Source organism: Gracilinanus agilis, chromosome 2 (genome assembly GCF_016433145.1).
Source record: "Gracilinanus agilis isolate LMUSP501 chromosome 2, AgileGrace, whole genome shotgun sequence".
In the NCBI taxonomy this organism is placed as follows: domain Eukaryota; kingdom Metazoa; phylum Chordata; class Mammalia; order Didelphimorphia; family Didelphidae; genus Gracilinanus; species Gracilinanus agilis.
In genome coordinates, this window is record NC_058131.1 from 254,892,745 (window position 1) to 254,918,953 (window position 26,209).

Sequence of the window (26,209 nt, forward strand, 5' to 3'; positions counted from 1 at the left end):
AGGTCTTTTCAATAGCTACACAATGTGGAGAGCTCAGACCTAGAAAAGAGGGGGTCATTAAATTTGGAAACTAGGTCCTTAATGAAACCGTTGACTAAAAAAAAATAAACCTACCAGCACACTCTTAATGACCCCAAACCCCTGCAGCCCACACCACAAGCTTTGGGCCATTAGAGGAAGAGACAAAGGTTAATTATAATGCTATAATTAATCCACAGTGCCAAGGACGTATTCAATTCTGCAAACGCTAGAGCATATCAGCTCCCCTCCACCTATATTAGCAGGGGGTTTCCTTGCTTCCTGTCTGAATCACACTGGAGGCTGTGGCTTATTTATTTTGTGAAGACATCTGAAGTAAAGTCTGTCTTTGGGGGACCAATCTAAAGAATTTTCACTTATTGAGGAAATAGGTCTTTAATATCATCCTCACCAAAGATTCCCACGAGCAATATCCTGCAATTCCTAGCATGATACAATGTGAGATGTAGAAGGGACCTTAGTTTCTTCCTCTGTAAAATAAAGGGTTTAGGCTAGAGAAATACTTTGGACCTCAGAGAATGAATAACTTACTTATGACTATTACCCCAATTCAGGTCCTCATCTCTTGGCTGGTCTAGTGCAATTTTCTCATAATTAGGTTCCCTGCCTCATCTCTCCCTTCTTCAATCCATCCTCCATGCAACTGCCAAATTGATATTCCCGAAGCATGCTATGTAAGACTATGTAACTGACCCTTCTTAACAAATTCCAGGAGTTCTGTGACCTCCAAGATCAAATTCAAATTGTTCTGTTGGCCATTTAACCCCCTTCACAACCTAGCTCCCATCATTATGCTCTTGCACCAAAATTCTCTCTGCATTACTCTGGAATTCTCTCCTTCTTTACCCTCTAACTCTGCCTCTTAGAAATCATTCTTTTCTTCAAAGTTCAGCTCAAATGCTACCTTCTATATGAAGGGAAAGGAATAGGTATTTATAGAGGGCCTGGAAGGAAGACGAGATAAGCCAAATGAAGGGAAATTGACTATTTTCTCCCAAGCCAGAGACAAGATGTGAAGATGAATTTAGCAATAAAAATGACTCTCCAAATCCTTGTCCCAATATCATTTGGGGTCAGGTCTAGGAGTTCTGACTCAGAACACTTCAGGATCAGACAGTCAGGAGTAGAAGGTGTTTAGTCGTGTCTGACTCTTAGTGACTCCATTTGGGATTTTCTTGGTGAAAATAATTAAATGGTTTGCCATTTCCTTTTCCAGCTTATTTTATAGATGAGGAAATGGAAGCAAATAAGGATAAGTGACTTGCCCAGGGTCACACAAACAGTAAGTATCTGAGCCAGAACTGAAGTCGAGAAGATGAGTCTTTCTGCCTCTAGACCCTGCACTCTATCCACTGTGCTACCTCACTGCCCAGGAGGTCTTAGATGAATCAAAACCTTTGAATCCATCTTAGGGTGTCTCTGGAGCAGTGTCTAGATAGGTAGACATCTTTAGTCAATCAACAAGCATTCATTAAGCACCTTCTGTGTGTTCTAGTCTCAGGTAATGTGCTAGAGATATAAAGACAAAGAATGAAACAATCTCTATTCTCAAGGAATGCACATTCAGCACAAGGTAGATTGGAAAGCAAAGGACAGAACATGTCACTAAGTACTACATACTATTGTGAGCTATGTGAGAACCTGACTGGAAGACAAGGTATGAGATGTTGGTCCCCAAATTTAGGTAAACCTCTGAGAAAAAGAGAAGTCAATGGACTTTATTCTGCTGAATATTGGCAAAAACAAACAAAACCCCCATCAATTCAGGAAAGCCAATTTTTGTTCTCAGTGCTTCAGAAACAAAAAGTGCAGGCACACCCATCAGATCTGAAGATGACAAGAAGCTCAGGAGGACAGCTAACCAGCTGAATGTGAGAATTCAGATCCAGAAAGATCTCAACAGACTAGAATGACGGACTCAATCTAAATGAGTGACAGTTAAGAGGGATAAATATAAAGTCCCACACTTCAATTTTAAAAAAACAAAACACTAACTGTGTAAGTACAGGATGAGGAAAGTATGGGAAGACCTAAAACTTTCCAGGGTATACTCCCAACTCTGTCTCCCCAAGCCTCAGCTCTTCAACTTGAGGGCTCACTTTAGCCCTAGAATTCACATGGAGGAAATATTGTCCACCCCTGTGGCTTCTCCCTGTGAATGCAAGATTCTTCCCAGAACCTCCACAGATTACATACACTCTGTACTTTGTCCTGGTCTTCCCCAGCTTTCTTTTATGTATTTCTTCCTTCATTCGAATATACTCTTTGAAGGCAGAGACTGACTTTCTCTGTTTCTTTTTCTATTTATATTTGTATTAGCAGCCCTGAGTACTGTCCTAGACCCAGAATGAGTTCTTAATAAATATTAATTGACTGATTTACTGACTTTAATGGCATTAAAATGGATCAACAGATAGAAGAAGTCTGAAAAATTATTATAAGTAGGCTATCTTAACAGAAGCTTTGGCTGCAACACATTGAAAGTATTGCAAGGGGAGAAATATATTGAAGACACTGACTTTTAAGGGTAACATGAACAAGCTTGAGAGTATCCAGAGGGTGAACTCGCTGGTGAGGCACCTCAAGATCATGCCATGTGAGGGAGGACCAGTTGAAAGGACTGTGGACATTAGCCTGGAGTAAAGAAGGTTTGGAGTATGGGATCTGATAGCTGTCTTCAAGTATCATGAGGGCTATTCTCAGAGAAGAGGGATTGTATTCATTGGCACCAGAGAATAGAATTAGGGATCACAGGTGGTAAATAAGTACTTAAAAACAGATTCCAGCTTAGTGTTAAATCAACACTTCTTAACAATTAGAACTTTCCAGAAAGAAATGGGTTATCTCAAGGAGGCAATGATGCTACCCCTCATTAGGGGTCACCAACATCCCATCAGAGATGCCAGAGGAATTCCTGTTCAGGTGCTAGACAGTCTATTCCAATAGGGTCCAATGGAAAGAACTCAGGAAAGAATTCCACAGGATGAGAAGGCATGTAGAAGAAACATAGATACGGATGAGAAGAATACTGTCTTTGGCTTCAGAGAACCTGGATTCAAATTGTGCCTCTAACATTTATTACTTGTGTGACTTTAGGTAAGACTTTTAACCTCATGGGTCCTTAGTTTCCTTGGCTATAAAATGAGGGGATTGGGCTAGTGGGTGCCTTGATTTATAATCCTAGGAACTGTGAGATTTTCTAAAGGTGTCCCTATGAATGCTTTTCTATTCACATTATAGGACAACATCTTGAAAGCCAGTTGTCTCCAGAGATCCCAGGTCACTGATGGCTAACTGTACAATTCCTTTTAGTTTACTTTTTTTTTAAATTCCTCTTTCTCTAAACATGGCCTGTTTGAATACTTATAAGCTGACATTAAAAAGTCCTTCTTGGGCTCACACCTAAGCTTGCAAACAATAAATTTCAGTTTATCTGGGATTTTCAACAACTTCCCTGGGCAGCAGCTGTTTCCCTCATCATGGGTTTGGGAATCCCACAAGTGACCCCTGAGGTAACAATAGTTCATTCCCAGCAGCCTGATGATTATTCCACGTTGGTGATTCTTCCAACTGCAAATTCATGGCAGGATCTCATCGCACTTTGGGGAAAGACAAATTCTTCTAAACAGACCACATGAATGCCCTCTCTTAGCAGCTGGAGTCTGCTAGAGATTTCTGTAAGTGAAAAACTTTCTGGGTCACACCGTGTGTGTGTGTGTGTGTGTGTGTGTGTGTGTGTGTGTGTGTGTGTGTATAAAACAGAACTCATTCAGAAGTCCTACATTCTTGCTTTAAAATATCTCTTCTCAAGCTTAGACAATCCCATTGTCCTGATTCATGTCATAGTTTTGCCCATATCATTTTCCTAATGCAGATCCCCCCCAAAAAAAAAACAGCCTGCCCCTCCCCCCTCAATTGTCTGCTCACCTGCCTGCCTTTGAATCTCCACAGACCCCAGATCAATTCTGTGTAGCATTATTTCTATTTGAGATTAGGCTAAGTGTGTGGCTCTGTGCTTGGCGGGGCTAGGCACAAGCTCCCTTTCATGCATCCCCCATGGGTCTCTGAGATGCAATCACAACAATCAGATGACCTACATAGCCACAGAAAGACGCTCCTGGGGGGAGGAGAGCAAAATCCCAGTGTAATTAGCACACACACACACACACACACACACACACACACTACCCTGGGAAGCTTGGACAGGGAGAGAGGGAGGGGGAGGCGGGGAGCCGGGCATCTCTGCTCTGTCTAGACAGAAGCACTGAATGATTTCCAGACAGTGTCGGAGGGGCTGGGGCTGTACTGAGGAGCAGCACCTGGAATGAGCCACACTCGGTTCCTTCCCCAGCAAAGTCCCTGGGAACCTCAGTTAACTAGGAAATAGGTGGTTACAATATGCTGCCCTTCCTGCTTAACTAAGCCTTAACAGGAAATCCTTGTTTATTTCATCCCTCATTGTTGGGGATCATTCTAAAAGGCAAGAATCTGCTTTCATGCCCACAGCAAAGACAGCACAGGGCGTGATTCTTGCTTGGATGAATCAGAATCACACAAGCCTCGGAGGTATCCTTCTAAAGGTCAAAACACTACATGCGGGTACAGTGAAAACAGAATTGGATTGAAAGTCAGCGAAGCTGTGGCTGAGCCAGCCCTGCCACCTGGGCAAATCCTTTCATTTCTTTGGGACTCAGTTTCCTCAACTATAAGATGAAAAAGTAGCATTTTAAAGCTTGAAAGGACCACAGAGTCATCTGGTTGGACCAAACAGAACCTTTTCCTTTTATAGGTGATGGAAACTGAGAACCCCAAAAGCTAAATAACATGTCCAAGGCACCTAGGAAGTAGCAGACCCTGGATTTGAACCTAAGTCCTTATTGCAAGTAGAGTTATTCTGGATTATAGAGCAAATCGAGGCAATTATTGGTCCAGCCAAGGTGTATGAGTGAATAGGGAATCCTGAAATGCTCTTGGCCAATGACTTGGGGAGTCTGGCAGTAGAAAGAAGGTGCAAATGTTACAGAAGATCTAAGGCTCCTATAAAGCATAATCAGTCCATAACTTTGCAAGCACCAAGACAAAATAGATAAAAGTAAATTGAGCCCCATTATATTACCCTCTCACATCTCAAGTTCCAGTAAACATCCAAAGGCAGCCTTAATGAAAAATGGAGGGAGGGGAAGTCAGAATATTATCCCCACTTTGTAGACTAGATAACTGAAGAAAATGGAGATTGTGACTTGGCCAGGTTCATACAGTTAGTATGTGTCTGAGGCAGAATTTAAATTCAGTTCAGAAGTCACCAAAGATCAACATGAAAACTCATTTCCTTCCTGCGAACAAAGGTTTGTAAGTTTGCAAATTTAGAATTGGAATTTGGAAGTCAATGAGTCTAATCACTTCATTTTATAAATGGAGAAACTGATTTGCCCATGGTCATATTTATAACCAAAGGAATAAGAAAACAGGAGAGCATATATAACACATTTTTCTTTGAGTCCTATCCCTTAATTGAGTTCCAATCCCAAAATGGCTTTGACTAGTGGGACCTGTGAGGAAATCAATCAACCAATCAACCTGCAAACATTTATTAAGTGCTTTTCATGACCCAACTCAATTTGGGGGATTAAAAGAAAAAGCGAACCCAGCCCCTTCTTTCAGACAGATTAGATTGCCAGTCATCTCAACTTTTGTCTTGTCACTGGACTTCCATGACCCTGGAAGAGAAAGTGAGACTGATGACTTGGTTCAACTGTATCTCTTAAATCCAGCTCAAGAACAAAACAAAAGGAGGAACAACCACAGCAAGATTCAAAAGGTGAAGAGGAGAAAGCCCTGTGGAACAAGAGGTCCTTCTAAGGGAAGGAAAGTTTCATCAACACATCAAAGATTACAATTTTTCAAAATTATAAGCTCCACAAATAAGGATAACTAGACTCAAACACGCCAGGGACCTAACCAGGAATTTCATATGCTTCAATATTTTAAGAATTTATGCTTTCATTGGAGTAGATACTCTGTCCAATGATGAAGATCAAAACTTCTTCCTACCAGAATGATAGCTAACATTCATATAGCACTGTAGGGTTGGCCAAGTACTTTATAATTATTATCTCCTTTAATCCTCACAATAACCCTGGGAAATAGATGCTATTATTCTGATGACCATTTCAAGACAAGGCAAGTGAGGTTGTGTCTTGCTCAGGGCCACACAGCTAGCAAGTTTCTGAGGTGGGATCTGAACTCAGATTTTCCTCACTAGAGGCCCAGTATTCCAACCATTGGTACCACCTAATTGTCCATAGGCAGTCTTCACAGAACCTCCCACTGTGTTGAGGATAGAGAGGTCCAAGCCACAATTCCTGTCTTCAAAAACCTTATAATCCATATGATTCCTAAACAAAACATCACTCTATTCTCTATGTTAGACTTAAAGTTCAAATGTTTTCAAAGGTTCGTGGGATATAGAAACTTATCCTGGCTACTGAAGACAGGAAGGCTGAGTTTTTGTAAATGTGAAAACATCTTGAGTGCTTCAAGAGAGCTCAGGCTGGTTCCAGAGTCCAGGAAGTTGACAAGCAGTCCACTGTGTTATGTATCTGAAGGTGGCAAAAATTATATTATTCTCCCTGGCATGTTTAATTTCTCTGGGGTCCCAGCAATCCTAGGACAAACCTAGAGCAATACTAGGGTTGGCCTTAGAGGAGATTTTACTAGTTGTCTTGTGGGTGTTACTGAATAAGTCACTACTAAAGTGGGGAAAAGTGGGGAAAGAGGGTGCCACAACAGTCAATGGTAAAATGGGATTGGGTTGTCAGTTAGGTGAATAACTGACAAAAGGGTAAATTTATGAACACACACAGGTAAAACCACTTAGCTGGGGATAACATATAACAGAATAATAACCAGGGAAAGTAACTTCAATACACAATGGGTACCATGTGTCAACCTAGTATCTGGGAAAGAACATAAAAGACAGGATTATGAAAAACTAAACTGTTTAATGAATAAGTGGGATGGGGAATGAAGGGATTAGGACAACTGTCACTATGATCTATAAATCTCCACCCAGGATGGATTTAACTACACTACAGACTAAAATCTATCAGCAGACTGCAACAGCAAGATCTTGCTGGAAACGGGGGATATCACAAAAGTGTCCAGGGTGATATCTTCAAAAGCTGGTAACCAGGAACCACAACCAGGTAATCCAATTTGTGAAGAGAGGGAGATGGGATGGTCTTTGTGTCCACCACAAAACCAATCCACTTCTCAACCTTACTACTTCACTAGGAAGCTTGATAGGGGATATTACACAGTCCAAGGTCCAGGGAAACAGCTTGAAAGCTGAGATGTCTGACCAAAGCCACCATTAGATCAGGTTCTCCAACAGCCAGCTTCAAAACTGTCAGTCCCCCTGTGAGTCCACTCCCAAGATTCTAAATTCTACTGGCAGTCACGTCTGGTCTCTGCTAACTCAAATCTGTATTTCTCTACAACAGTTCTCTAAAGACAGGAAACCCTATTCTCCATCCCCTTTCAGGCAGGGATAGGTCTAGGTATTCTGGCACTTGGGGCAATGAATGAGTGGTGAGGAGAGGATGATGGAAAAGGTGTTGCTGGTTTATGATAACAAAAGGAAGGTCTAAAAGTAGCATTGGCAAACAGGTGGCCCAATGTATCAAAGTGTGCATATGAGAGAGATAGAGACAATCAATATATATTTACTACGTGCCAGGCACTGGGCTAAGCACTGGGAATAATAAAAAAAAGGCAAAAGACAATCCTTGCCCTGGAGGAGTTTATCATCTAATGAGGGAAAGAAATATTTAAACAAACATATACAAAGAAAATTATATGTAGGATAAATAAGAAATAATCAATAAAGAGAAAGCACTAGAATTAAAAGATATTGGAAAAGTTTCTCTGTAAAATATGGGATTTTACCTGGAATTTAAAGGAAGCCAGGGAAGTCAACACCCAAGGTTGAATGAAGAGAGCATTCCAGGAATGAGGGAGATTTCCCAGATCCAGGAGTTGTTATGCCTTGTTATTAGAACAGCCAGGAGGCCAGTATAACTGAACTGAAGACTGGAAAGGTAGGAAAGGCTTAGATTATGTATGCCAAACAGATCTTTTTGTATTTAGTCATGGAGGCAGTAGGGAGCCATTGGAGCTTATTGAGAGCAGGTGGTGGTGGTGGTGGTGATGTGAGTAGATCTAAACTTTAGGAAACTTACTGATTCAGATCCAGAACAGCTAGCTTTAGAGCTAGCTTGCCAAAAGATGTGCTATCTTCAAATGAAAGCTAGTTTTCAATGAACTCTAGAAAATGGAAAAATATGCCAGAAGGAGGATTAGGATGAAGAAGAGTTTAACAGCAGAGAAAGATTCTAGAGTATTCAATGAAGGAGGAAGGCAAAAAAGAAGTACTTGGGAGGGTTAAGGGAAAAGGAAGATAGGCAGGTTAAATCTAATACTTATATTCTCTATTTATCCTGTGCTGATCCTAACTGGGTGGGAAGTATGATAGGAAGAAAGGGTGATGAAGAGCGGAAGCTGCCATCATTTATGATCCCCTCTTTCCTCCATCTTCATCCCAGGAGTCTTGACCAAGTGGTATGTGTCCCCAAGCAAGGCAGCAAGTGGTTAATAATCTGCCCCAGTCAATGGGCAATGATAATCTCCCTTAATCTAGTACCTTCTCTCTGAGACTACCCCCAATTTATCATGTATTCACCTTGTTTGCATATGGTGGTTTGCATGTTTTCTCCTCCATTAGACTGAGCTCCTTAAGAGTAGGGACTATCTCTGCCTTTCTTTGCATACCTAGCATTAAGCATAGTGCCTGGAACATAGTAAATAGTACACAAATACTAGTTGACTGACAGACCCAGGGGAGGGGTGTACTGGTTAGGGGAAACTAAGCATTCCCTTAGCCTTGCATTTTGGACTTTTAGGCAAGAGAAAAGACCTTTTGGATGCCTACACTAAGACTGGGGTGAGGTGAGGGGTAAGGGAGAAGTGGTAAGGAAGTGCAACTTCTCCCCCCCTAGAAAGTGGCTTCTCATGCTTGCACCTGGAACAAAGCCTTGATCACCCTAAGAGAGTTCCAGCTCTGCCTCTCTCCAGTCTCATACTCTACATGCTGCATTTGAGTTTCCCCTTGCAATGAATCTTCATCTTGTTTTATAGATTGGTTTATTATCCTCCCAATGAATTTGCTGACCCCAGAACAATCCTGTCATTTTCACTGGCCAGGGGGAGTTTCTGCAGCTCACAACCCTTAAAAGAGGAGTGGAATTTGGGGCTATCAGGATTTAGTGGCTCAAACATACAGCTTCTGCTTATGAAAAAGACAGTAATCGAGTGTTGTTATGCACTAGGTATTGCACTAGGCAGCATGGTATGGGGCTCCAAAAAGATGTAATAATGGAGTCTCTGCCTGGAATGAACTGAAAAATCTGTTTTCCTGAAAGACTGAGTACACCCAGTGAATTCACTATGTCCATTAGGTGTTTACATGTTGAGTGACTTCAACTGCTTTTTTTTCTAATTGATGAGAATAATTTCTTAAAAGGGAGATTGGTTATGCCCTAGAAATCTGGGATTTTAACTCAGGTGCTCAGGATTAGTCTTGCTGTCCTTTCCAGTATCTATTTCTTGTCTCTCCATCCTTACTCCCACCCCCTGAGATTCAAGGTGTGACTTGAACATTTTAGGATGTAAGTATTTGGTACAACTAAAAAGAATAACCCAGAAGACCCAGTTCAGCTATAGTGGTACTTGTAGGGACCTATATAGCATCAAAGAACACACATAAATGCACACATATGCCAACTTATCCTGTCCTGTGTTGATGACCTGCTCCCTCACGTAAACTTTCCAATTTCCCCTTAGCATAAATACCTGTCTTCAAATATTGAAATCCTCTTGGTAGAAGATCCTTAGATCTCTTCCAAACCTTGTTTCACTTATGCAGTGATTCTCTCATCCTTCATCTTGTGCCCTTTGTCTTGGGTATCCCTCATCTGAGTCCAACTCCTCAATAAGTATTCTTTCAACTGTGGAAGAGAACCAGGAAAACTACAACGAACTTAAAAGGTGGGACCTTGACAGAGACCTACTATTTTATCTTGAGGTTGATAACCTTCAGTGATAAGGTTCCCTGACAAAGACCTCCCTCTTCCCTTCCTCTTGCTTCCTTGATCAAACCCTGCAGTACCTTGTTACAAAAACTTTCTGTTACTTCAATCTAATGTTCCTGAATACCACTCCTTCCCTTCCTAACCCATGACTGGTATATGGCATGCACAGCAGAATAATACCTGAAAGCCATGTACAAAAAGACCTTCCCCAAATGCTCACAGAAGATGCTCTCCATGGTAGTTTCTGCCCACCTAACCAATAAAGTTTCATTGCTTCTCTGTGACTTCTCCTGACTGATACAATATCATAATTTGCCAGCTCTTTCTAAGAACCATGGGTGAGTACCAGGCTTCAGACTCTGAAGCCCATCATATAATCAATCTTCCTTGAAAGTATGATGTTTTTAGCCAACTGTTACTTATCCTTTAAAGGCAAGGTAGTGTATTGTAAAGTGTTAAACTGAGAATCAGAAGATACCTAGATTCAAATCTTGGGTTCCATACAGTTCCATACAGTACTAACTGTATGACCCTTGGTAAGTCACCTGAACTCACTGATTAGCTCCCTTATCGTTACAGTGAATAGAATAATATTATTCATGTCACAGGACTATTGAGAAATATGTTTTGTAACCCACATGTCAACTGGGCCCTAACCCTTGATCCAGTGGACTCGGGAACAGTTATTTTTTTCTTCCTTTTCTTTTAGAGAGGTGGGAGGCAGTCACTAAATCTCCCCAGAGAAATTCTGGGAATATTAGCATTTGACTCATTTTTCTCCCTCCAAAAAGTCCCTCAATTTGACAATCTTTTCTATCATTAAATATAAGAAAGTTTTGTTTAACTCAATGAAAAATCTCAGTATTGGATCATATCCATGCTTCTTGGCTATTGGAAGAATTTCCCTTCCTTCACAAAGGGTATTAAGCAACCTTCCCTTGTTGAGGGTGGGTGGGGTTCACTTTTCATTTAAGCCCTTCTATCCCTGTAACTGTGACTCACATTATCAGCAAAGAGACAGGTTCAAGTTGCTAATCTGGGCACCTAGAGTGATGATGTATAAGTTAGGGCAAGGTCCCTTATGCCTCCATCCTCATTTCAATATCTCCATCTGGCACTGATTCAATGCATGTGGTTCCCTACAGGTACCATGAGGATGCTGAAGCCTCCTTCCAGCATTCAGGTATAACTAACTATCTATCTCTTCTTCCTATGATTTATATTGAGGTATAGTGGAAAGAATTCTGGATTTGAAGTCAGATCTGACTTCAGATTCTAGTCTTGCCACTTAACTACATTTGAGAAGTTTGACCTAGAAACCTCTATTTAGCTAGTGTCCTCGTCTATAAAATAAGAGGGTTGGACTGGATGACCCTTAAAGGTATTTTTAGTTATTAATTAGTATCCATTGCTGTTGTTCAGTTGTGTCCGATTCTTTGTGACACTATTTGGCATTTTCTTGGGGAAGATACTGGAGTGGTTTGCCATTTTCTTCTCTGGCTCATTTAGTAGATGAAGAAACTGAGACAAACAGAGTTGTTACTTGCCCAGGGTCACATAGCTAATAAGTGTCTGAGGATGGATTTGAACTCAGGAAGATGTATCTCCCTAACTTCAGGCTCAGTACCTAGCACCACTTAACTGTCCATTAACCTTCCTATTCTTTCTTAAATCCTTTTCTTGCTCAGTCATCTCCCTCTGAATGAGATGGGGAGTGGTTTACCTGAACAAGTGGGGAGGAGTTTACCTCCATGCTTATGGTAGATTGGAAAGTCTTAGAACACTTTTCAAATGTGAATTATTTATTGCTAGATTTGACATAGTCTCCACTGAAAAGCCTTTGTTTCTAGCAAGCTCTCATGGTCTTGGTTGGCTCCCAACATTTTGAGTTGGGTGCTAATTTAGTTTTGGGTTGTCTCATGCTAACTATTTATACTGGCACTAAATAAAACTATGTTTCTTGGTTGCATGCCAACTAGTCATCTTAAAGTTGAGTTTTCTGAGCCACTATTCTTGCTTCCCCATCCCATCCCTAGCCACCCCATGACTAATAGTGCTACATTTTTCACAATTGGAAGTTGTGGTTCAATCCACTTGCCTACTTCACAATAATAATAAGCACCACATTTGTCTATCTGTAATAGGCAGTGTGTTCAACCAGACACTATTATTAAGGGGTTCTTATTTGAAATTGAACAAAACCAAATAAAATGAACATTTCCATATGCAACATAGAACAGGGAAAAAAAAGATTACCTATGAAACTGTGAAAATGTTTTAGATATATCTTGATCTCCCTTTTAAGTATATAATGAATCTAACACGAAACTTTCAAAGTTCTTCTGCTTGTCTGTATTGCCTTTTAGCTTCTCTTCTGTTGTATTCTGTGCATTTAAAATACTTGGATTATTCTCTCTTATTGTAGGTAGCTTTATTATTATTCTCCTCTTCCCCTCCAAATAAATTTGAAACAAAACCAAGCCATTGTTGCAAATATGCAGATTCAAGAAAAGGAAACAATTTCCCCATTGTCCATGTTAGAATATCTATCCTTCTGTATATTGAACTCATTACCTCTCTCATTCAGAAAATCTGAAGCAATAGACTGATTTTTTCTTTAGATGAATATAAAATGGATGTTTCTTAACATTTTTAACGGACCACTTTTTCTTCCCAAGATTTTTTTCCAGGATGATATTTGAAAGATAACTGCCAATACACCTAGTCCAGCAGGTTACTGAATCTCATGGCAAGCATCTTGCCAATAATATAATTTTTCAAAATTATTTATTTAATGAAATTTGAATATTTTCCCATGGTTACATGATTCATATTCTTTCCCTCCCCTACTCCCTCCCTCCTCCTGTAGCCAACTAGCAATTCCACTGGGCTTTATGTGTGTCATTGATTAAGATCTATTTTCATATTATTAATATTTGCAATAGAGTCTACATCCCCAATCATATCCCCATCGATCCATGTGATCAAGCAAATGTTTTTTTCTATGTTTCTACTCCCACAGCTCTTTCTATGGATGTGGATTGTGTTCTTTCTCATAAATTCCTCGGGATTATCCTGAGTCATTGCGTTGCTGCTAGTAGAGAAGTTCATTACCTTAGATTGTGCCACAGTGTATTGGTTTCTGTGGATAATGTTCTCCTGGTTCTGCTCCTTTCACTCTGCATCAATTCCTGGAGGTCTTTTCAATTTACATGGAATTCCTCCAGTTCATCATTCCTTACAGCACAATAGTATTCCATCACCAACAGATACCACAATTTGTTCAGCCATTCCCCAATTGAAAAGCATCCCCTCATTTTCCACTTTTTTGCCACCACAAAGAGAGCAGCTATAAATATTTTTGTACACATATTTTCCCCATTATCTCTTTGGGGTATAAACCCAGCAGGGGTATTGCTGGATGATTGGATTCCAGAATGGTTGGATCAATTCACAACTCCACTAGCAATGCATTAGTGTCCCAATTTTGCCAACAATATGTAAATTCAATTTTTTAAAAAGATGAAATGTGTGTCTGTGTGTGTCTGTGTTTGTGTCTCTGTGTGTGTGTACACACACATATATATAGAGGGAGAGAGACAAAGACATAGAGTCAGAGACACAGAGACAGACAGAAACAGAGACAGACAAAGAGAAAGAGACACAGAAACACAAAGAGAGAATATGTGTGTAACTTGCATGGAAGCTGACAAAAATTTTAATAGCTCAAGTGGCTCATTTTTCCAGTTTGGGAAAGCACATATGTTTGCTGTTCAGATGAATTGTTAGAAACAAATTTTTGTTTCAAATGAGCACAGCAATATCTCTAGCCCAATTAACCAAAAAGCACAATTTAAGGGTGAGTTGTTTATACTAAGGTGTTTTCAGTAAGTGAATGGATGAATGAATGTCCCAGATTTTTTTTAAGTAGCCAAATCTAGAAAGCCAAAACACAATTCTCACTCCTTTCTCAGGGATAATGTATATAGTTCTTTATTTTAATACGAAACCACCTCTCAGAGCCAGACACCCTTCAGGCTCTTCATGAGAAAATCAATCAATCAGCAGGAATTCACTGAACGCCCACTATAACCCCAGTCTAGTATTAGGCAGTGTGTTGGGGGAGGTTAAGGGGGACATAAAAGCAGAAGACACAATCTTGTCTCTTTTATAATCAACACCCTTGATATTATTAGAGAAAAAATTCAAATCATATAATTAGCCATAGATTATTAGAGCTAGAATAAACCTTAGACCATAGAGCATAGAATGTGAGTGTTTTAATAGACCTTGTTTAAAAACTGTGAAAGCTGCAAATGACCTTGGAACACAGACAGTTTGGACCTTAGAACATGGAACAGAGAATGAGATTGGAACATAGGAATGTGAAAGCTGAAAGGGACCTAAAACAGATTATTACTGCTGGAAGGCATCTTAGAACAAAGGATTTTAGGACTTTTGAAATCATATAGCCCAGCTCACCATGTAGACAATAAAACTGAGGCTTGAAAAGTAGAAAGAACTTGCTCAGAGACCCACTGTTAATGACAAAGCCAAGAAAAATCTAAATGTTCTTTTTAAAAAAATAAACAAAACCCTTCCCTTCTGCCTAAGATTTGATAATAAGTATCTGTTCCAAGACAGAAGAGAGATAAGGGCTAGGCAATTGTAGTTAACTCAGGCCCGTGCCACTTAGCTACCCCTAATATATTTGGGATTTTTTAAATCCTTACTTTCTCCCTTAGTAATAACTCTATGACAGAAAGGCGAGGGCTAAGCGAATCAGGTTAAAATGACATGCCCAGGGTCACACAGCTAGGAAGTGTCAGAGGCCAGATATGAACCCAGGGCACCATGATTCCATGCCTGGCACTTTATCCACTGTGTCACCTAGCTTTCGAGATGTTCTATTGCTACTGCTCTTCCTAGTGTACCACAATGATTCTCATTAAGTACTCAATGAATGTAGTCATAGACCCTATTCCTTGGACCAGTCTCATTTTCAGGATTATTTTAATGAATCTTATTTGCATTGTTGAAAGTTTAAAAAATAATTTAAGCCCTAGACTCTAGAGGAACTTAATTAGAATTCTTCCCTTTGCTTCCCAGGTATGTGTATACTGGGACATGACTTACAAATCCAAAAACACGGTCCTAGCTTAAAGCAAGTGGCACAATGGAGAGAGTGAGGGGAGTGGGACTTCAGGTCACTCCACCATGGAAGAATTTAGAGCTCTCTCTGGGAAGAGCCAGGCTAGACTGCCCTTGCAGATTTACACAATCCATACTGATCCTTCATTTCTTTCAGCCCTCAGTGGAATTCTGGTCCACGAAGAATCTACTAGCCACTGTGGAGTGAGGAAAAAAGAAAAAGTCCCTTAGTGATCTGGTGCAGATGGGGCTGATGAGACATCTACTCCCCAACTGCTCATCCCCACGCAAATTAAACATAGCCCTGCACAGAAATGAGAGAGGTGTTTAACCAAGACATTCTTTCCAAAGCTGATTGGATTCCAGGGTCAGACATCAGGTTAGGAAACTAAACAAGTAGCACTTTCCCTCTTCTTTGCTATGCATTATTGCTCCTTTTGTGGAAAAATCTTCAGTTTCCTCACTTGTTCATTCAGTATCCTTGCAGATATCCTTGCAGTCTAAGAAATCATGTATTTGCATATCATTTTTTACATCATCAGGCTGCTTTGGGCAGCCAAGATCATATTTTAATTTAAATAGGAAATAAGTTATAATAGATAGAAGCAGAAATATAATAGGAGTATAATTGCAATGGAAACAGTATAGGCACATGATAAGTCATGGTTGTAATAAGATTCTTTTATTATTAATAAAATTAATATTAATCTTATTGTTAATTATTAATTCTAAAGTGATGGCTTGATCTCATATGTACCTCTACTGATAAATGATGCTTTAAAAACAAGGAAATCCATTTCTCCTCTAGCCTTCAACAATCAATCAATCACCAAATAATTATTAAGCATTAGAGCATAGACAGGGGCTCAAGAAATGGTCCCTTCCTTCAAGAAACTTATTGTCTAGTTTGAAAGGGACAAAATAATATAATGGGAAGGGGTGACCTGAAAATCAGAAGACCATGTTCTAGTCTTGGTTCTACTACTGAATTGTTGTTTGAACTTGGACAACCATTTTTTCCTTTCTGGGTCTCAGATATCATCCAGGCTCTTCTTTTTATACCTTTACTTGATTCACATCCTCTAGGACCTCTAAAATCCAAGCCAGTCATGATCTTTCTCTGCAGCCCTTAAGCACCACTTTGTTTTGAATCTCTCTCAAAATAATTTGTCATGTAATATTGAGTTATTTGTGTTAATATCTCATCCCCATTTCTACTGCAAAGTTGAAAATTGTCACTTAAATTTTGAATATCTTTGAGATTAAAGCAAAGTAGGAGCTTAAAGTCTGTTGAATGAATAAATACCAATGGGGAAAATTGAGGTTCTCTCAATTAGGGTTCATATTCTGTGAAATGTATTTTAATTTTCTAGATATCATAGACTATGAATACTATTCCATTGAGTCTAGTAGGAGAAAAATCTCTGTGGGTGACACATTGATTTAGACTGAGAAAGATGCATTCCATTCAGGAGAGTCAGCTATCATCCAATAAGTGTGGGTACTGGTTTACCCATTTCACTGTCTCTAATGGTCAAAGTTTTCTTTGAAGTACTTTGAAAAAGAAACACTTCCAATTTTAATGCCTCTTCTCTTTAAGGCTTTTTCTATCTTCCCAGGGGACCCCATGTAGGACTATATACTCTTGCATCACACTCTAGGTTTGAGTGGTTTTCAATACCTGGGGCTTAAAGATTAGAGAGCAACCACTATCCAGGATCCAATTCCAAATTCTTAGCATGTTCTCCCACCACCATTATCTAGCAATGACACTGATTCTGTTACAGCTTATGTCCTCTGGAGTTAGTACTCAAATGTTATGAAATGAATCTCCATTGTCCTAGAATTCCTTTTCTCTTCATCTTTGGGTACTGTAATGCCTCTGTGTGGTTTTCTTTCCTTTCATAAGAGTAGATTTGGAGGAGGAGAGGGGCATATGAGAGCATCCTTTGACCCTTCAGTGTGAATATATGATAGAATCACTACGTTTACAACAGAAAGGGAACTTGGAGTTCATCTAATCCAATTCTTTCATTTTCCAGATGAGAGAACTGAGGTTTAGCATGAGGAAATGGCATAGGCATATCCCCCTACCTGTGAGTTAATGGCAGTATCAGGACTAAGACATGGTTCCTAGATCAATTGTCTTCTCACTGTAGCATTTCTAACTATGGAAATGACTTAAATAAAAAAGGAAGGAGATGGTTGAAAACAAGAAACATTGCCAAAGTGGGGGGGGGGAGAATTGGCAGGACTTGATGAAAGATTGACTTTGAGGTTAATGAAAAGGCCATTTTGGTTCAACATAAGAAAATTTTCTCTATCAGAGCTATTAAAAATGGTCTAGACTTAGGAAGAAATAAGTGCCCCTTCACAAGCACAGACTGAACATCGATGACGGAGACACAGAGAAGATTCAGAAAGTGTGAGTTGGACTAATTTGTCTTTGTGGTCCTTCCCAATGTTATGAGTCCATCCATGATTCTACCTATGTGCAGATAGAATCAAAGAGAATATTAGGGTCTGAGACTACAATGGAGAGAGTACAACTGGGAGAATTGTTGTTTGTCCTTCATTTTTGAAGAGGACCATTGACATCATGGAGCAATATCTTGACTTGCACTTGAATTGGATTTAGGTGAGATAGAATTGCACAAGGTTATCACCATCACTCTCTCTTCCAGTCACTGAAGTCCAGTGGCAAGACAAAAGTCAGGATAACTGGCAATGGCCCAGGATGCAGTGGATGACTTTGGCATCTTTGCTATCCACCCAAGATCTAGGTGCTCCACACAGTACTTGCTTCAGCCACCTTCATGACTAGCAGAACAAATTGTTCTCATCCACCCATTCCACCAGAGGAAGTCTACATGCTGGGGTTACATACTAGGGTTGATTGAAAGGCTTGAGACCTGTTGGTTACCTTCAACCTGTTTTACCTAGCCTGCTGAGACAGTTTACCAGGATTTCAGTTTTTTGGAGCCACACATGAGAGTTGGGTGACAGGTAGTTACCAAAGGTGGATGAGAAGCCAAAAAGGAGCCTGACAAGGCCTCACACCAGAGGTGCTAGTCCTAAAAGAATAGTGATAATACAAATGACATTGAGAAAGTCCGTCATCCTTCTTACTATAACCTCATTCTACTCATTTTTCCTCATTGGTAGCAATATCTGCAAAAGCATTATCAACTCTTAGAGGAAAGATGCTAATGAAACCAACACTGCTGTAGCCAGCTTTGTTGAAAATCAAAATCTCCCACAATGTCCCCATTATAATAAGCCCTACTCTCTGGATGCTAGCATTTTAAAGCACTTTAAACTTATACTACTCCAGATCTCCTCTTCCCCCTTTCCCAATAATCAATACCACCACCCACCCACACATACACACATACACACACACGCCATCATAGGCACTTGCAGCTTCAAATTTTTAATTTGTCTCATCTTTTATTTTTAAGTCAATATATACTATATTCATCTAGAACAGCCCTGAAATGTGAATCCCGGCTGATTGCTTGACCTTTCCTTCCCAGTTTTCTGTGTATTCAGTCAGGAGCAGGGTGGCACCCAAATCATTCTCCTCTGCCTTCAAATGCTCTTAAATCATGAAAAAAGAAATCATAGATCCTGTGATCTGAATGCAAATACCCTCAGCCCTGAGTGTTCAATCTATCTCTATTAAGCCCTTATACATTTTCAATTTGGGAATGGGCTCTGGAGTTTGCTACAAAACACTCTACTCCCTCAGACCATGTGCTAGGAAGAGGCAGGGGATCAAAGAATAAGCAGTACCAGGTCCTGTCTACCATATGGCTTAAAAGGATCTCATTTTCATGGGACCCAGCCACTCATCACATTTGCTTCTCATTCCTCCCCACAAGGGAGCCAAGAAGCAGCAGGTTAATTAAGTGAGGCATAGGCAGGTTTCCAAAGCAGGACCCTTGTTTGAGAGCCTTCCTGCCCTTGGTCATGGTAGTATAACTATAATTCCAGGAAGAGCTAGAAAATCACCCTAGGCAGTCACACAATAAGAAGAAGTCGTCCACGTCCAACCATTCCCTCATCTGTTTCAGAGAAGACTGAACTCCTGCCTTTGCATTAATTAACTGTAGAAAAATGAAAGTCCTCCAGGTGACCTGCTGGCATCATTAATATTGTTTGTGGAAAATGAGTTCTGGCTACATGTTTTATCAGCTACTTCTTAAGGCATTAAGAATGGGTATTTTCCATTCTCTGATTGGTATTTGGTTCGCCAAGAATCAATTTGTCTTTCTCAGTAAAGTCTTGACCATGAACATTTCTTCCCTAAACACACCTGCACATGGACAGTTATTCCATTTTTCTAAACAATAATCTTAGTTACCATGGAAATGTTGAAGTAATTTCCATCCAAATTGAGTCAAGACAAACTATCGAGCATTTCCCTCACCTTCTACTGCCAGCTCTAGTTTCAAGACCAGAAAATGTTGTAGCCTTTGAAAAACTCACATTATATTATATTGATTTTCTAAGTGGGTCAGGGCTTAGAGCCTTTCACAATTAATGGATGCTTTAGCTAATGTTGAACATAAAAATTTCATGAGCAAAGTACGTCTTTCCATTTTGAAACTTGAAGAAAAAAACCCAAGCTAAGATAAATGACCCATGGTGTACCTGAAAGTCCGGAGTAAATTAGTTGTAATTTTATTATGATATTGATTGCTGCAGCCAGACATCTTGATTATATTTTTAGTCTACTTTAGGTTTGATCAAAGGTGAAAATGGCACCTGTTAATCAAATTGGGAAATATTACTTTCTTGGAAAATCAACCTGATGCTTAAGACTAAAAAATAGCTTTCTCATGTCCCTCTTCCTCTAAAGTTCTACTTCCATACCTCATCATGGCATGGTGATAGCCTGATAGAGAAGGCTCTGTGGAGTCCAAGATCTGGCAGATTCTTCCAAGAGAGAATGGTTTGAAGAAGAAGACGATGGACCATATGTCTGCTGTGTGTGGAACAGCCTACCTCAGATGTGAAGAGATGCCTCATGAAAGGAGTGACCACCAGATCATGGATTTTATAGCTACTCCAAATAATGAAACATGGATGGGATTGTAATATTGATTAGTATTGATGGAACAAGCACCTATGCTGATACTTTAATATTTCAAAGACCTATGATTGGTGGGTGTGGGTTGTCTCTCCACTGTTGCCAGTTTTAATTCTTCCACACCTTAGTCTTTGTGAGTAGATGAACCTGGGATACACATAATCCTGTAGCTAACTTGTTGTCATACCTTCCTACATTTATATAGACTGATCTTCAGACAAGAAACTATCATAGGATTCAGTCTTTTCTGCTGGATGAGACAACTGAGAGCTTACACCCTGCAGATATAACATCACTTGATATAAGATTGAGGCAGCTAGATGACTCAGTGGATAGTCAGGAAGACCTGAATTCAAATCTAATCTCAGATGTTTACTAGTTGTGTGACCCTGAGTAAATCACTTAACTTCTAGATTTGCCTTAATTCCCTAGAAAAGGAAATAGCAGACTACTCCAGTATCTTTGTTAAGAAAACCCCATTGATGGTATGGTCCATGGGGTCACAAAGAGTTGGATGCTACTAAATGACTAGACAACAGTGAGAAGATATGAGAGTGACTTCTGTGCTGTGGTGAGAACCTGGAAAAGAACTTTAGTAGAGGAGAGATTGTTGCTTCAATGAAACTACAAGTTCTCAGCTTTGTACCATCTTTAAGCGTTGTCTACTCAGGAGCAACAGTGTAGGAACCAGCACCTACCCATCAATCAGTGCTCTAAGGAGAGCTGTTGTAGATGGAGGACTGGGCTTGGAGTCAATAAACCCTGTGTTCAAGATGTACCTCTGACCTATATCAGCTCTGCGACACAGGAAAAGTCATTGAATACCTCTGGAATCCCAATTAAGTCTCTAAGATTCTAAATTAGAGAGACTTGCTGACCTGAAAGAGTAGAGGAAGCTTCTATGTCAGGGATTCCCTATGCCTTTGAAATCATTGGTCTAGACCAAAACAAAAAAGCAAACAAAACTCCATTAACCATTCTTATTGAGATCCTAATATAAGTGACCATGAACAAGTCACTTCCTCTCTTGCAGCCTCACTTTCCTCCTCTATAAAATGAGTTTTGACTGTATGATTTCCAAGACACGACCCCCTTCAAAATTCTATAGATCTAAGAATATAGTGTGTCTTAGAAATGATTGCAATTGTAAGCTTTAGCACCTTACAACTGCACTCAGACTTTTGGGATATATTGTGTATTTCTTCATCCTCGTTCTGGGTACCATGAAACACACAAGTTGTTGTTCTCACCCTTAAAATCAAGGAGATCTAACTAACACACACACACACACACACACACACACACACACACACAAAAAAAAAAAAAAAACTGAACAAATGAAGAGAGTATGTACCACATAGTTTAGTATTTAATTATGCACTAAGGAAACTTATTCAAACTTAAAAATTAGATCCAAAATACCACTTTGTTCCAAGACTTTACCTTATATTTCTACTTCTGTATAGAATTCTTTGGGGTTACAAATGTTTTGCATGCACAATTCCTCAAAGCCTCATTATTCTACTGTACAGATAAGGTAGCTTATACTTGTACTTACCTCTCTCATTGGGTTGTTATAAGGACCAGAAATGGTCAAGAAACTTACCCAAAGTCACATAACTTGTAAGTCTCAGAGTCAGAAGACCTGGATTCAAGAAGTCCGCCTTGTAGTTCATTGATCCATTGATTACTCAATTAACAGGATCAATATTGTTTTTGGAGAAGAGGTGGTACAATGGAAGACCTTTGTTCAAACCTTAGACACATTACTTATGTGACCCTGAGTGAGTCGTTTAACCTCTCCGGGCCTCAGGTTCCTCATCTATAAAATGAAGAGGTTGGACTTAGTGGTCTCCAAACTCCCTATTATCCTCAAAATATTCCCTTAAAATCATTTACTTTGGGACAAAATTTCATTTTCAAAGCACATTATTATGGAACTGACATATTTTAAAGGATCTGTGATTTCATGGATATGGTTATTCCCTGTACTGAACAGATTTCAGTTCCCCTGGATCCTAGTAGGTGCTCTCATGAATTGGTGTGGGTAAAATAAATGACAAATTGGTGGCCTTTTTACCATTTGCCAGATTGATCTATTGAAAATATCCATTTCTGGGCTCATATTCAACATTCAATGTGATAGGACCTACTAAGAACTATACTTTGATTGTCAAGACCTTGTAGAACTCAGGGTGTGTCTAGGTAAGAGTTGGAGTATCCCTGAAGAGGATGGATGAGTTAAGGCCCTAACAAAAAGCAAGAGTCTGCACTTAAAGAAATTCCCCTTGAAAATGACATTAGTCAAGTCTTTCCTTGTCTCAGAGATCATTTCTTCTTCAAAAAAATGTTTCTCTTCCTCTCTATAAACTACCATAAAACTGAGTGATCTTTTTTTAAAAGTGTAATTTCACAGGACCTGAGTAGACTGAATCAATATTCCTAGAAAGTTTACCTCAGTTGTAGGTCTCAAATTTCCTGTTTATAAAAACTATTGCCATGATATTTTCTCAAGTGTTTTAGTCTCCATTATAATAAGATAAATGAATTTCCTGAGCATCCCTTTTACTGTTAATGATGATAAAACAATGGCATTGGTTTGCATTTGAAAAAAAAGTATAATTTTTAAAAAGTAAATTTCCCTTAACAGCGATTAATAAATAGTCCTGGGCAGTTGAACATTCTCAAGTGACTAATTAGTCTAGATAAATTCTTAGAGACAGAAACATTTGCCTTATGATCTTTTCTTTTCTATTTAGTTAAAACCAGAACAACTAAGAACTTAGTTCTATAAGGCCTGACCAAGAACATCAGTGACCAGTGTCAGCTTCAGGAATTAATGAAAATAACAGGTGGTAGTTGGAGTACAGCGATTGGAAAGAGACCCAGGTCAAAAAAAAAACAAAACAAAAAACAACTGGGCTTAAACTGCATCTGATGTTAACTAGCTGTGTGACTTTGGGTGAATTACCACTAGTTCTTTGAACCTTGGTTTCTTTTTCAACAAAACAGACATAATCATGCTTGTATCTTGACCTCACAATATTATTGGGAGAATCACAAAGTACTTTGTATGTAATTTCATTCATACTCAGAGCTCCCAGGTGAAGAAACTCTACAAATATAGTTGGGTATTTCTCTTTTCTTTCTTGGGTTAGGGAACTGTCTGTAGTGCTAAATGGTTAAGGAATTTGCCCTGGTCACATAGCCAAGATATCTGAGAATTGGGGAGATTTGAGCCCAGGCCATCTTGGTTCTCAGTCAACACTTTGTCTGATACACTAAATTGTATCTTGTAAACCTTAAAGCATTATATAAATGTGGTCTACTATTGTTTTTTATTTAAATTTACTTATTTGTTTAATACATGCAAATACCCAGGTAACTCTCTACCCTTCCACCATTAGAACAAACAACATTTGACAAAAAGATATATGTGTATATATACATAAAACTATGTCTTATTTATTCTTATTTATCCATTTTTTTCTGGAGGTGGACTTACACAAGTCATTCTTCAAACAATATTTCTGTTGCTATATATAACGTTTTCTTAATTCTGCTTTTTTCACTTTTCACAACTTCTTGAAGGCCTTTCCATGCTTTTAAAAAATTACCTGCTCATCATTTCTTAGCATATAACAGTATTCCATCACAATCATATGCCACAACTTGTTTAGCCATTCCACAATAATAGCTATTACTCCCAACCTTGGACATAGTCCCTGACCTCTCTGGTATCCTTCTGTCTCCAAGTAGGAGGAAGACCCAGGAGACTGGCTCAATCAATCTTTCTAAAGACTTTCAATCATATTGGACAAAGGACACCTTGGGGGCACCAGCCATTGACAGCCATTGAACAAGATTATCTTCCGAAATGATGTATTGTCAATACACATGACCCTGGTGTTTTGGGATATTAGCTTAGAATCCTAAGCTAAGAAAGAAAAGGAGAGGGGAAGTATGGAAAAATGAAAAGGAAAAGAAATTCTCTGGAGCTATAGGAACAGGGTTTGAATTTTGCCTATAGTGATTGCTACCTATGCTACCTTGAGCAAATCATAATTCCTTATTTGTAAAATGAGAGAGGTGGACCCAATGGACTCAAAGATCCCTTCCAGCTGTCACCATATGGTTTTTTTGACCTATCAGAGAGTTATTTGTGCTCCTACATTTTTAAGGAATTTTAAAAAAACATTTATTAATATTCATTTTTAACATGGTTACATGATTCATGCTCCTACTTTCCCCTTCACCCCCCTTCACCCTCCACCCATGGCCAACGCACATTTCCACTGGTTTTATCATGTGTCATTGATCAAAACCTATTTCCAATTTGTTGTTAGTTGCATTGGTGTGGTAGTTTCGAGTCTACATCCCCAATCATGTCCACCCCGACCCATGCGTTCAAGCAGTTGTTTTTCTTATATGCTTCCTCTCCTGCAGTCCTTCCTCTGAACATGGGTAGCATCTTTACCATAAATCCCTCAGAGCTGTCCTGTGTCATTGCATTGCTGTTGGTACAGAAGTCCATTACATTCTCTGTGTACAATGTTCTTCTGGCTCTGCTCCTTTCGCTCTGCATCAGTTCCTGGAGGTCTTTCCAGTTCACCTGGAACTCCTCCAGTTTATTATTCCTTTGAGCGCAGTAGTATTCCATCACCAGCATATACCACAATTTGTTCAGCCATTCCCCAGTTGGAGGACATACCCTCCTTTTCCAGTTTTTTGCCACCACAAAAAGTGCAGCCATAAATATTTTCGTACAAGTCTGTTTATTTATGATCTCTTTGGGGTACAAACCCAACAATGGTATGGCTGGATCAAAGGGCAGGCATTTTTTATAGCCCTTTGAGCATAGTTCCAAATTGCCAGCCAGAATGGTTGGATCAGTTCACAACACCACCAGCAATGCATTAATGTCCCAATTTTGCCACATCCCCTCCAACATTCATTACTTTCCCCTTCTTTCATTTTAGCCAATCTGCTAGGTGTGAGGTGATACCTCAGAGTTGTTTTGAGATTTAGAACACTTTCTCATGTGCTTATTGATACTTTTGATTTCTTTACCTGAAAATTGCCTATTCATGTCTCTTGCCCATTTATCAATTGGGGAATGGCTTGATTTTTTATACAATTGCTTTAACTCCTTGTATATTTGAGTAATTAGACCCCTGTCAGAGTTTTTTGTTATAAAGATTTTTTTCCCAATTTGTTGTTTCCCTTCTGATTTTGACTACATTGTACTTGGGAATCTATCTACCAAAACAAACACAGCAATTATGCGAAAACAACTACAAAACACTTTCCAAACAAATAAAACTGGATCTCAACAATTGGAAAGCCATTAATTGCTCATGGGTAGGACAAGCTAACATAATAAAAATGACCATTCTACCCAAATTAATTTACCTATTTAGCGCCATACCTATCAAACTACCAAAAAACTTCTTTACTGAATTAGAAAAAACTATAACAAATTTCATTTGGAATAACAAAAGATCAAGAATATCAAAGGAAATAATGAAAAAAAATGTGAAGGAAGGGGGCCTAGCAGTACCAGATATTAAACTATACTATAAAGCAGCAGTTACCAAAACAATATGGAACTGGCTAAGAGATAGAAGGGAGGATCAGTGGAATAGACTTGGGATAAATGACATCAGCAAGACAGTGTATGATAAACCCAAAGAGCCCAACTTTTGGGACATGAATCCACTATTTGACAAAAACTGCTGGGAAATTTGGAAAACAATATGGGAGAGATTAGGTTTAG

The 26,209-nt window shown here is 39.3% G+C and overlaps 1 pseudogene; it reads left to right on the plus strand.

Annotated features, from left to right (window-relative positions):
- The first annotated feature begins 2,571 nt into the window (after nt 1-2,571).
- The window catches only part of LOC123233563, a 72,757-nt pseudogene continuing 49,119 nt past the window's right edge, over nt 2,572-26,209 (plus strand).